This window comes from Dipteris shenzhenensis, chromosome 19 (genome assembly GCF_047967505.1).
Source record: "Dipteris shenzhenensis isolate YYH24624 ecotype China chromosome 19, Dip_SZ_1.0, whole genome shotgun sequence".
NCBI lineage: Eukaryota > Viridiplantae > Streptophyta > Polypodiopsida > Gleicheniales > Dipteridaceae > Dipteris > Dipteris shenzhenensis.
Window position 1 is genome coordinate 52,874,608 of NC_141614.1, and position 13,194 is coordinate 52,887,801.

The window sequence follows — 13,194 nt, forward strand, 5'->3', positions numbered from 1 at the left end:
ACCTATCAAGAAACATATACAGAGAAAGATATCAACTCTTACGTTAACCTAAGCAAGGGCACCAATAATCCATACGTTGAGTATAAAAGTTAATTGTGCTAAACTACAATTAATACAAGATTATAATAGTCTCAAAACAAGGCGTATCATTAACATGGCTTCAGGCACATGCTTTAATAGGATGGGATAAGTAAAGGTAGACTATCGCTACTAGGTGCTACCAGCACAATATTGAACTCAACCCATTACACGAGAATAAAACAAGGAATCAAATTTTAAATGTAGTCAAAGCTACCCAAGCATGCCATCCATTCAACACAGCTATTTCCCTTTACTGTTGATGAAAAATGAGAATGACATGTCGCAATAGCATATAAATAGCAACACATCCAAATCGTGCTCATCCCACACCAAGCCCTACTATCTTGCTGCATCATTCATATAATCATAAGGACATAGCAATAACGTTACATCTCCCAAAAAATTGATCAATATTAACAACCTTAACAATAGAAGCAGAAGGTACTTGCTTCCATACTACCAAGACTGGGTAGACGCATAAAAAGTGCTCCTCTGTCTCAACCTCTCCCATCTGGCATAGTCTAGTTACAATGGATCAATTCAAGCGTTTAACACATTTTTGGCTGGAAAAACACCACTACTGGCCGAGTTAATCCTGGCCTTGAAAGATCGATTACGTCCGGTAGTGTCCTCTTTGCAATATATAATATCCCATCATAGCCCTCGACATCACCGTAGACGATAGGCATGCAAGCACACTAGAGTACAACAGAAAAGTCATTAAAGCGGCTGGAAGCTTGTAATGCTGCATACTGTTGAGATATCGAGCTCCACTCGCGATATGCCAGGGTGACCGTTGTGCATTTATGTCACCGACTTGTTAGCTACAGATGCGGTTGGTACACCGCCCACGAATAATAGCTGGATGACAGCTATCCTTATCTACACTAGTTCATGGCTCAGTTAGTATGCCACCTTAGTTAGTTGAGTTTGCTTTGAGACCCACATAGAGGGTTCTTCTATTTCTTTGTACTTGAGTTCTTTTGGCTTTCGCAACAAGAAAAGGAAAACTGTTTTCAGCCTCCACCTTTGTGTGTATTCCCCCATTGTGTATGTGAGATAGCTGCAAGTGAGACTCCTTCCCTCTCTCCCACTATCTTCACATGGTATCAGAGCCTTGTTCGTGGTAAGGAGCTCAAGAAAGCAAACCAAGTTCGCAGTGTCCTGGTAAGAGGACCAGTGTTGCTTTCCTTTTTCGAGTTTGGGAGCAAATCTCTGCAGGTAGCACAGCCGGAAGTGCAAGAGTGCACTGTCTCAGATTGAGACGCCCTTCGCGGTGTGGCAAGAGGGCATTATATGCTACGGGAAAGGGAAAAGCCCTTGGTGGAAGTTCTTCGTAGGCACTCAAGAAGAGGCCCTGTTTTTGCTGTGCGACCACTGTTCTGCAGGTCGGTGAAAAGTTGCCATAGAAATTGCATCGTATGCCTGTACGCAGAGATATTGGGGGTTGCAGAATCATCCTTATTGCCTGTTGATGCAAAATCGTCACTAGGAAGTGACTGTGTGGTCAAAAAAACCACTTTCGTCAGGTTTGCAGATTTGCCCTTGTGAGGCAGAAGCTGTGTCTTTTGCAGTGACAGAATATTTTGCAGTGTTCTGTAATGGCGTCTAATTCTCTTTCACAGATTGTCACTGAAAAGCTTGACAAGAACAACTTCCAAGCATGGAAGTTTAGAATGACGAATTTCCTTATGGGAAAAGGCTACTGGGAGTTCATTACAGGAAATGAAGAAGAACCAGTTCTTCCTAATGTTCCCAATCAACAGGAAATGCAGGCATTTAAAGGATGGCATGAGAGAGACAGAAAAGTTATGTACTGGCTGTCTATCAGTATTTCAGATTCAATGATTGTGCATATTCAGGATGCAAGTACGCCAAAGGTGGCATGGGATACTTTGGCTAAAATGTACAGCACAAATACGCAGGCCAGGAAAATGCAGCTCAAGCAGGAGCTGCACAATGTGCAGAGAGAAAATATGAGCATCAATGACTACCACATGAAGGTGAAGAAAATTGCGGATGCACTTGCTTCCATTGGGTCGCCAGTGGATGATGACGATTAAGTTTCTGTGACCTTGAATGGTCTAGGAAAGGATTATGCACAGTTCCGAACATCCATTGCCGTCCGTGAAAAATTTCCTGATTTTGAGGAGTTGATTGCTCTTCTAATTTCTGAAGAGCAGAGAAATGGTGGTGCATCTTCAGGAGGAACTTCAAAAGAAACTGTCTTCTACTCAAATGCTGGAAGGGGTAGAGGCAGAGGTAGAGGAGGCCGATCTGGAGGCCGTGGTAGAAATCAGAATATGCAGCAAACTCAAGAAAACCAGTCCTATGCAGGAGGACGTGGTAACTCTAGAGGCAGGGGGAGCCAAAGAGGTCGTGGTGGATGGCAGAGAGGCCAAAATGCAAACAACAATGTTGAATGCTACTACTGTGGTAAAATGGGGCATATGGCTAAAGACTGCTACAAAAAGCAGAATGACATTATGAATGAAAAATTGCAGCAAGGCAATTATGCATCCTCTAGTAGACAGGGTGATGACAGAAATGAGCATTTGTTTATGGTACAACATATGACAAATTCTGTGACAAGTGCAGAAGAAAGCAATGATGTGTGGTATGTTGACTCAGGTGCATCAAAGCACATGACAGGTCATGCTGAATGGATGCAGGATGCAAGGAAAATGAAAAAACCAGGATTTGTGGAGACTGGTGATGATACTGCACATCCTATTGTGCAGATTGGCAAAATTCCTTTGTCTATGCAGTTAGGGAAAAAGAAATACTTGTCTGATGTATTTCACCAAGAACTTGGTTTCTGTTGGTCAAATGGTTGAGCAGGGCTTGCAGGTCAGATTCAATCCTCATGGGTGCTTTGTTGAGGATATGAAAAATAATGGTCGCTTGATAGCAAAAGGAAAGAAGAAGGGCAGGATGTTTACGCTAGATGCGGACATGCCTGAATTGAGTGCAGCAATGTTTGCACATGGGACCGGTGTAGTTGCAGATATTGATATCTGGCATAAACACATTGGTCATGTTAATGTACAGCGACTTAAATCAATGCAAGCCCAAAATATTGTTGCAGGATTGCCTAAATTCAAGGTTGCAGAAATGCATAAGGTGTGTGAAGCCTGTCAATTTGGAAAACAAGCAAGGAAACCATTTCCTAAGCATGTTCAAGAGAGTAAAAAGCCATTGGAATTAATCCACTCTGATGTGTGGACTACTAAAGCTGCATCTATTGGAGGCTGTCACTATTTTGTCACATTTATTGATGACTTCAGCAGAAAACTTTGGGTGTATTTTATGAAAAAGAAAAGTGAAGTGTTTGGGCACTTCAAAGCTTTTAAAGCTATGGTTGAAAAAGAAACAGGCCTGCAAATAAAATGCCTAAGGTCAGATGGAGGGGGAGAGTACCTCTCAAATGAGTTTGCAAGGTTCCTGTAGGAGCATGGCATAAAGCAGCAATATTCATGCAGTCATACCCCACAGCAAAATGGAATTGCAGAAAGGAAAAACAGGCATATTGGAGAGGTATCTCGGGCCATGCTAAATAAAAGAGATCTACCAGATTATTATTGGGCTAAAGCAGTTGCTACAGCAGTTTATATAATGAACAGGACTCCCACTGCAGCAATCAATGGCATGACGCCAGAGGAGATGTATACTGGTAGGAAACCAGACATTTCTCATTTGAAAATTTTTTATTGCATTGCCTATGTTCATGTGCCAGATGAGTTGAGGTCCAAGTTGGATCCAAAGGCTGAGAAGTGCGTCTTTATTGGTTATTCTCTGCAGCAAAAAGGGTATAGATGCTATAACCCTTCTACACGTAAGTTCACAGTGAGCAGAGATGTTGTTTTTGATGAGATGAGCAGCTGGTATAAACCATTAAATGTGATGATTGATGTAGATGCACAAAATGGTAATGCTGCACAAAATTCACAGCAGCAATCACAAAATATCAGTGGACCTACAGTGTCCTCTAGCAGTGGTTCACATACTTCACCATGGACAGGTAGATTGAGATCATGAGAATCTCCTCAAAGCAATGCAGATAGTGGTACGCAAGTATCACGAAAAGGAAAAGAGAAGGTAGATCAGCCCATGTTTGATGTGAATGCAGGTCACTCTTATGTGGATGGTGAATCCAGTGGCTCAAAGTAGAGCATTGATGATGAGTTGGGTATTCCTTCTGTTGTTACACCTGGAGTAAGGAAGACCAGGGATGTTTTGAGAGCACCTGGAAGTGAGCCTATTTTGCGCAGGTCTACTAGGGTTAGGTATCCTGTGGATAGGCTGAAATATGATGGATTTACAGCCATTCACTATGCCTATATGGTCAAAGTGATACAGGAACCAGAACCCACTTCTTTTGAGCAAGCCATGGGAAATGAAAAATGGGAGAAAGCCATGGATGAAGAAATGGATGCCTTGGATGCAAATGCTACATGGGAATTGGTGCCTTTGCCTAAAGACAAGAATGCAATTGGCTGTAAGTGGGTTTATAAGATCAAGCACAATGCAGATGGTTCTATGAATAGATACAAGGCAAGATTAATTGTCAAGGGGTATGCACAGACATATGGCATTGATTATGAAGAAACTTTCAGCCCGGTTGCAAGGATGGCAACCGTAAGAGCAGCCATTGCTATGGCTGCATCAAAGGGATGGTCTTTACATTAGATGGATGTAAAGAATGCCTTCTTGCATGGTGATTTGCAAGAAGAGGTCTTTATGGAGCAGCGAGCAGGTTATGTTCATGCTATTCATCCTGAGTTTGTTTGCAGGTTGAAGAAAGCCTTGTATGGCTTGAAGCAAGCACCTAGAGCATGGTCTGACAAGATAGGACAGTATCTTGTCACTATTGGCTTTCAGATTTCCAAGGCAGATTTCTCACTCTATGTGAGAAAAACAGAGAAAGGGATTATGCTGCTTGTCATTTATGTTGATGATTTGATCATCACAGGTGATAGTGATGAAGATATCCTTCATGTGAAAATGCTATTGAGGCAGAAGTTTGAGATGAAGGATTTGGGAGAGCTGCGTTATTTCTTGGGCATTGAGGTGATTAGATCACCAAGTGGGATACAGCTCTTGCAGAGGCAGTATGGACTGGACATGCTGTCCAAATATGGGATAACAGGCTGTAAGCCTATTTCAGTTCCTTTGGAGCAGAATGTGAAGCTGAGCGCAGATGCAAGTGAGCTTCTGGAAGACCCTACTATGTACAGACGCATAGTAGGAAGTTTGATTTACATGACTATTACCAGGCCAGATTTGAGCTATGCTGTTGGGTTGGTAAGTCAGTTTATGCAGGCTCCAAGGAAATCGCATTTGGATGCAGCTAGATGCATACTCAGGTATGTGAAGTCCACATTGCAGTATGGACTATTTTATGAGGCTGGGGTTCAGATACAGTTGCATGGATACACTGATGCTGATTGGGCTGGTAGTATTTCTGATAGACGATCTACCAGTGGATATGTGTTCTCTTTTGGGAGTGCTGCAGTCACTTGGAGCAGCAAGAAACAGCCTACAACTGCCTTGTCGAGCACAGAGGCTGAGTATAGGGGTGCAGCAATGGCTGCATGTGAGGTAGCTTGGTTGCATAAGCTACTCTATGATATGCATCAGTCTACAGATGGGCCACTTGTCATTTATTGTGACAACATGAGCAGTATACACTTGGCAAATAACCCAGTCTATCATGCTAGAACAAAGCACATTGAGGTGCATTATCACTATATGCGGGAGAAGGTTTTACTAGGTCTTATTGATCTAGTTTATGTCAGCACAGAGGATTAGGTCGCTGACATATTCACGAAGGCATTGGGCGCAGAGAAGCTGCGCAAGTTCAGAGACCTGCTTGGTGTGCAGGAATTGGGATTGAGCTCGAGGGGGAGTGTTGAGATATCGAGCTCCACTCGCGATATGCCAGGGTGACCGTTGTGCATTTATGTCACCGACTTGTTAGCTACAGATGCGGTTGGTACACCGCCCACGAATAATAGCTGGATGATAGCTATCCTTATCTATACTAGTTCGTGGCTCAGTTAGTATGCCACCTTAGTTAGTTGAGTTTGGTTTGAGACCCACATATAGGGTTCTTCTATTTCTTTGTTTTTGAGTTCTTTTGGCTTTCGCAACAAGAAGAGGAAAACTGTTTTCAACCTCCACCTTTGTGTGTATTCCCCCATTGTGTATGTGAGATAGCTGCAAGTGAGACTCCTTCCCTCTCTCCCACTATCTTCACACATACTTCATTCCAATAATTCATTTAAAAAGTAATGGGTACGTGCAGCAAACGCCTATAACCAGCACTGCATTCCCCAAAGACATATGTTAGGCATCTCTCTCTCTCTCTCTCTCTCTCTCTCTCTTCCGCGTGTGCACAAGGCAATGGAAGCTATGCAAACCATGGGATGGCACAAAGGGAATGAAATGGTTGGAATCATGGGTATAACAGCTGCTGACATACCGGAAGATGTAATGTGAAATCAGGGAGATAGTGACACAGAGAATGCTACAGAAGCTATCACAAAACCTGGAGACAAAAATGTAGTTCTACAAACAGGAAATGAACTCAATGGATAGCTATGGAATGGAGAAACACCTCGGGAAAGACATATCAATATTTAAAAGACAGCTAATTTGCAAAATCAGAACTGATTCACATGATCTCAAGGTGGAGAGGGGTAGGTGGGCAAACCATATCCCCAGAGCGGAACGGACTTGCAAAACCTGCGTAGAAAATGAGCAGCATATGCTCATATCAGTAATGTTTTTTCCATGCATGTGCTTGATATCTCTCACTCTTCTCTCAGTTACCATTCTACGCTTATGCACCCCAGTAGATAGTACAGGCACCGCTAGTGAGGGTGTGATACAGTCTTCTTGCCCATTATACCTGACCCAGTCCACCTCAGTGCAAGGAAGAGCCACTAGGAGGTGCACATGTAGTAGTTATGATGGAACCGAAGAGTCAAGGATGACGGGACTTCAACGTAGTCGGATATCCGAAGCCATTAGCAAACTGAGTAGTGGCGGGAGATTCCACCAATAGAAGAAGTTACAGGTCATGACTAGTGGATGCGACCAACCAAGGTGACATAGAGGGGACTGTTGGAAAGGTCACCTCCCCATTTGTAAGCCCCCATATGAGGAGAGCATGGGGGAGGGAGACCTAGGGCAGTACCCAATAGAAAAAGAAAGAAAGGACCTGCCACATAGACAGCATCATGGCTGTCATGTGGGCAGCACATCTAGAGCTGTTATGGGTAGGACAGAGGGCCAGGATAGTGTGGAAGCATGGCAGATCTGTACGGATTACAGACGCCTGCTGTACGACTGGTTTCAGGGACACGTACAGAGCTCAGGCAGGAGCCCTAGAGCTGGAACAAGCCTGGAGCAGAGGCAAGATAGTCTGGGACAGATTACGATGGATCTAGGACATGGAGGCACACTGTTTGCAGTAGGTTTGGGGGGGCTGGACCCTGAATATATAGTAGGGCATCTGCCCTTGAAAGGAGGGCCAAAGCCCTAGTGTTGTGGGCCAAGGGCCCTTGTAATGAGAGCCCTTTAAGGGCGGTTTTCCAGCAGACTGGTCGGCGTGTTTGGGTCGGCCAGAATGATGCTGCTGGTCGGTTTTTTGGAGCAGGCCTGGGGCCTATATAAAGAGGCCATTTAGCCTCATTCATTCATCATCTGGAGCAGCCAATCCACCAGCAAAAGGAGTAGCAATAGGGCTACCTTTGGGCCTATAGTCAGGAGGAGAAAGAAGTACCTTGTGCTGCAGACCTAGCTTGCAGGAGGCTGCCCACCCAAACAGCAAGGTGGAGAGGATCATTCTAGACGGAAAGTCTACTCACGCTCGAGGTGGAGCACGCGGACTCCAGTCTAGAGATAGCCACTAGAGATAGCCAGCAGATAGGAGAAGGACCTTGTGGTAAGATCAGAGGACCACATCATTGGTGGGACTCTGGATCTGACTCTTTTGTATTGTGTCCATAGTTTTGGACGGAAATATATATTTTGGTGGTTTCTCTATTTAGTTGGTTCATTGTCTATTGATGAGTCTGTAGACCTATTGAATGCACATAAGTAAAGAAGTTTGTGATTCCACACCCACACTGCACACTGTGTGAGCTCCTGGGCATTACTATAAGTCTTCCGCTGCATGTACCCTCTGTTGGGTATTTTCTAACAGGGACTACAATGTAGCAAAGGAGAGGAGGGAGGCTTGAGCTACAGGTTCGCCGAATAGTGTTTGTACTAGTCACTAGGATTGAAATTTGAGACTGCTAATCCTTTTTAGCTTATGTCTTTGGAAGTACTAGTTCTATGTACTTGCTTGTAGGTACAGTGTGTGTTCTCCTTTCTGTCTATGTTCTTGTAAATCCCTGCACTTATCAAACATTAATCCTCCTACACATTGTTCCACAGGAGCTGTTATACATTTGTACCGGTTTACCTTCTATGCATTCGTGAATCGTACCACAGCACCCTGCGTACACTCGCACCATGGCACTTCAATCTTGCATTCCTTGTATGTGCACAGCAGTGCTTTCCATTCCTTGGTATCATGGAGTAGGAAGTATGTCTCATCGCACTAGTGGCCTTAGGCCTCCAGTAATACTTCCGGAAGAAAAAAAAATCCCACCTCAAACAATGAGTTTAGGTGCATCCTTTTCAACTAGTGCATCCTTTTTAACTACTCATACAGCCCTTTGAGCACAATACTAACATTTGTTTAATTAACTCACTGTCTGTGGTAATCGAGGACATCCAAATCATGAAGCATGGCCTGGATTCCCATCCAGTCAAAACATGATTTCAAGCAACATTTAAACATGAGATGTATAAACCAATGTCCAAATTCTGGCTATATCTTATGAGAGGATGACCCAAGCACTATTCAAATCATTAAGAAGATTCGCCCATTATCAGCCAACATGGCCAGTAACCTGCTAAAGGTTGCCTACAGTGCCCTTTCCATGGACAGATCCGGGCCATCATTGCATGGCATCGGAGGCATCTGCCGAGACGTGCTGATCTCTCTCGCTTAACATAGCATCATGATGGATATACTAGGATGAGCGGGAGAGAGCAATATCTCAGATAGTTTGTATCTATAGAGCTTTTCTCTTCGTTCCATTTCTACACCTAGTTCGAATAGAGTTGATTCCAGTGTTGTCGTTTTCTCTTTCACCGAGTTACAGATGTATTGGTTTTGGTCTCATAGGCCACTTTGGCTTCTTGTAGACGCTACTCCCTCCCTCCCTCCCTCCCTCCCTCTCTCTCTCTCTCTCTCCACCCCTCCTTGCTCGCTGCTCCAACTGATCCCGCCGCACGGTGTTCCGCCCTCCATGCACTGTTGGCACCTCGCCCTACTGTTGGCTTCCCGCCTTGCCTTGCCAATCCTCCTGGCCTCTTCCGCCTGTACGCCAGCTCTCTCCACCTCCATATATCCAATCCTGCCTCCGTTTGTTGCCTCCATTTCTCTGCTCCCGCCCCCCCCCCCCCCCGTTGTTCTTGCTCTGCCCCGCTACGCCCCCATTTCGCCCTCCTCCCGGCAATGCTTCAGCCCGACTCCCTGCTGGCCTTCTTGGCTCTCTTGCTAAAGCAAATCTCTTCCAGCACCAAGCGAAGAAGTGGAGGTACGGTGACCAACTGACAGCGGCTAAAAGCTCGGGAAGTAGCAACTTTGAATTTCACCTTCTCCAAGACAGCAGACAGGGTGGACAGGATGCAATTAATATAATTTTTTATTCAGAAAGAAACAGCTGTAGTGCAACAACCGACTTGAGAATTCTCGACCGTGTCCGCAGTCCGAACAACTCATGTTAGCGTTTATCGTTGTGGGGGCATTTTTGAGGCATCTTCCGGCAGCCGAGGCCCGGAATGGAAGCTGATGTAGAAGACCCCAACGCTTTGGGCATGCCATCCTCTCAGGGGGAGAAAGAAAGAAAGAGTTTTAAAGTCTTGGAAGACCGATGGGTTTATGAGACTGTGAAAAACCTAGTACAAAGAAGTGGTGGTGGTGGAGCTACTAAACTAGCATCCACACCAATGCAAATGTAAAATATGCAGAATGTAAGCACTAAATCATAGATGTCATATCATGTAGGTAGTCGACTATCTCATCATCTTAGTCATCATCATCTTCTTCAACATCATCATCACCCACAAGACATCAGGCTGGGTGTGGCAATGGGGGCATGAAGTCAGCGATAGAGTGCTGTCAGCCACTCAAAGGTGCAACCCTGGCACGTCTCCTGGTCATAGCTCTACGTCTAACCAGGGCTACTGTGACCCCCGTCGGGCAAGACCCGACTCTAAACATGGAGGGGATGTCCCCAAGTGTGATCTGTGTGTCAACCCTCTGTCTGAGTTGTCGGGTTGCAAGCTCCGAGTCACGATCATGTCTAGGCCTCGTCCCGTGGGTGTCCATGTGATGTGGCTAGAAAAACTCTGTGATAGAACTCTGAGAGGGATCAGCCAAGGAAGAAATCTGCTCCTGTCTCCGTGCTCGAAGTACCCTCTCACGGAGTCTAAGTGCCTCATGAACGAAACCTGCCAAACATCGTTGGTCTCATGTGTGAGATGAATCGGGCCAAATCCCCATAAGTGTCTCTAAAGAGGCAGTAGAAACGTCCTCCACGAATCTCCTAGTAAACATGACACTTGAAGATGAAGTGCTCCTTTGTCTCAGGTAGTCGCTTTGCTCTGCCGCTCTCCATACGAAGTCTATGTGAAGAGACCCGAAACTGCTCAAGAGAGATCCTCAGTGAGTGGGGTAAATAAATATGAGTGTACCCTGGTGGGTCAATGAAACCCTCCACTGTGATATGTAAGAAGTGATCTATGTAGAAGCCCAGCTTCACTGGAAGATGGTCCCATGATCACGTCGGAATCCAACCTGTCCTGCTACTCTAAGTCCTCAATCCTCTGCAAATCTGCTGACCTCGGAATCAAGTACTGATGCATAAATCTTGGACATGACATATCCAATCATAATGGTCCTGTAGTTCTCCAAACTCATGGGATCGCCTGCCTTGTGAATGGGTGAGATAGTGTAAATGGTCCAAGTGCATGGAAACCCCAAACAAACCGCTTCATTAAATAGCTTTGCTAAGATCGAGGCTAGGAGGTTAATCCCATATGCAATGAACTCAGTGCATAGTCCCTCATGATCCTTTGCTCGGCCATTATGAAGTTTCATCATTAGCATCCTTTATCCCCCCTAGTGAAGAGGGTGCAGGATGTGGGGCGTGGAATGTGTGAGAGGATAGGGGCTGGCTGATTGGGGATATCATAGAGAGTGTGTGCATAATCAAACCACACTTGGGTGTCAGTGAGTGGAAAGGGGGACCGTCCCTCTAGAAATCTCCGCCAAAAGTCCTTAGAGTTGTTATTGAATAGAATGTTCAGTAGCTCCTCCTCATTCCAACGAACAAAGTCTAGTTTCTTTCTACATACCAGTCCTACATACCAGTCGACAGTACTCGCATACAGTACTCGCATAGCATCTCTGGTTCGCTTGAAAGACTGTTCCTGGTTTCGAATCCGAGCTGACGGCGTAAAGCCTTACACTCATCATCATACCAGCTATTACAAGGTACGGTCTTGTGGGGTGGTGGGTGGGTGGAGCAGGTGGTGTGGGGGAAAGCGTGAAGAGCAGCCTTGTGTAGTGAGCGGGTGACTAGGGCAGCACGATCCTCTAATAGAGGTATGAAGTCAATGTATGCAAGAAGTATAGACAAACGGCCAGAGTAGGCAGGTGAGAGATCACGATCAAAGCGTATATCATGGTATGTGGAGTAAGGACTCAGTGGGGTGGGAAGTGCTACGCGATGGGGAGTGGAGATGCTAAAGAAAAGATAGGTATGATTAGCCCCTGGAGGGAGAGGTGCTACGGTAAAGTTAGTGATGCGAGATGTGAAGGCAGGGGATCCCATGATGTAGTCAACAACACTGGAGTCTCCCCCATGTGGAAAGCACGTGAAACCACCTGAGGCAGGCCATCTGTCAATACCATTTGTAAATGATGAGATTATGCATCCTGTCGAGGTCTAATAGGGCCTGTCCATAAGATGTGAATGGTCCTCGTCTGTCAACCGAAACCCGTAGCATACCTGCCTCCTCAAGGTCAATGTTTGGGAGTAGAGAGGAATCATCCCTGAAGTCGAGGAGTGGTGCCTGACGAGCGCATGTCCTCGCGTTAAAAGTCCCCAACTAGAAGGACTTCTCCGCAGTTGGAGAAGTCAACAATGGATTGATACAGAGTAGCAAATGGAGATGTCTCATCGTCCCCCTGAATATCTCTGGCAAAGCGGAAGGTCTCAGGGGGGAAGTAGCAAACAACAATAAACAAATCTCGGCTGTCAGTGTGCCGAACCCGAATCCAAAGAAAAATGGAATGTGCATCCCTCTGCTCCACCGAGATGGCCCCCAAAAGTGTGGATTTATAAGGGACTGCGACTCCTCCTGATCCTCGAACCCCTCCTGTATCCCTCGTCTCATCCTTGTAGGTAGACTCCCACGTATACCCGCTGACTACTAGTAGTGGGCGCTCTGGACTCTGATGTGTCTGTATAAAAGACCATGTCGTAACCTGTATAGGATTCCAAGAAGTTCCATGGTTCTGACCATAAGGTACCATTATAGTTCCAGATGGTGTAAGATAGGGTCTCAGATATCTGAGTCTCATAGACCCCGCCCCCCTATGTGGGAGGGGAGGTGGATGCCCGACGGGGGCCTGTAAGGAGTCATCCATCTCATACTAGTGCCCACTTCCACTCCTTGCAGGCTTGATCCCACTGCTACAACAAGAAGCACCTCTCCTCAACTTGTAGTGGAGTGAGGTCCTCATCCATGGAGATCAATCGCTGGTCTCGTAAGGCTGATCTACGACATAAAGCCGAAAGTTGTGCCTGAGCATGCCTGAGCATCATGGAACCATATGATAAGGGACTGCTCTCAGTTGGGGTCCCTCCCTACCCGCCATGCTCTCTCAATCCTGTGCTCAGTCATCCCTTGAGTAGTGGCCACGAAGGCCGTCGCATCTGCCATCGGTGTAGCCTTAGTGCATGGGATCCCACATACTCT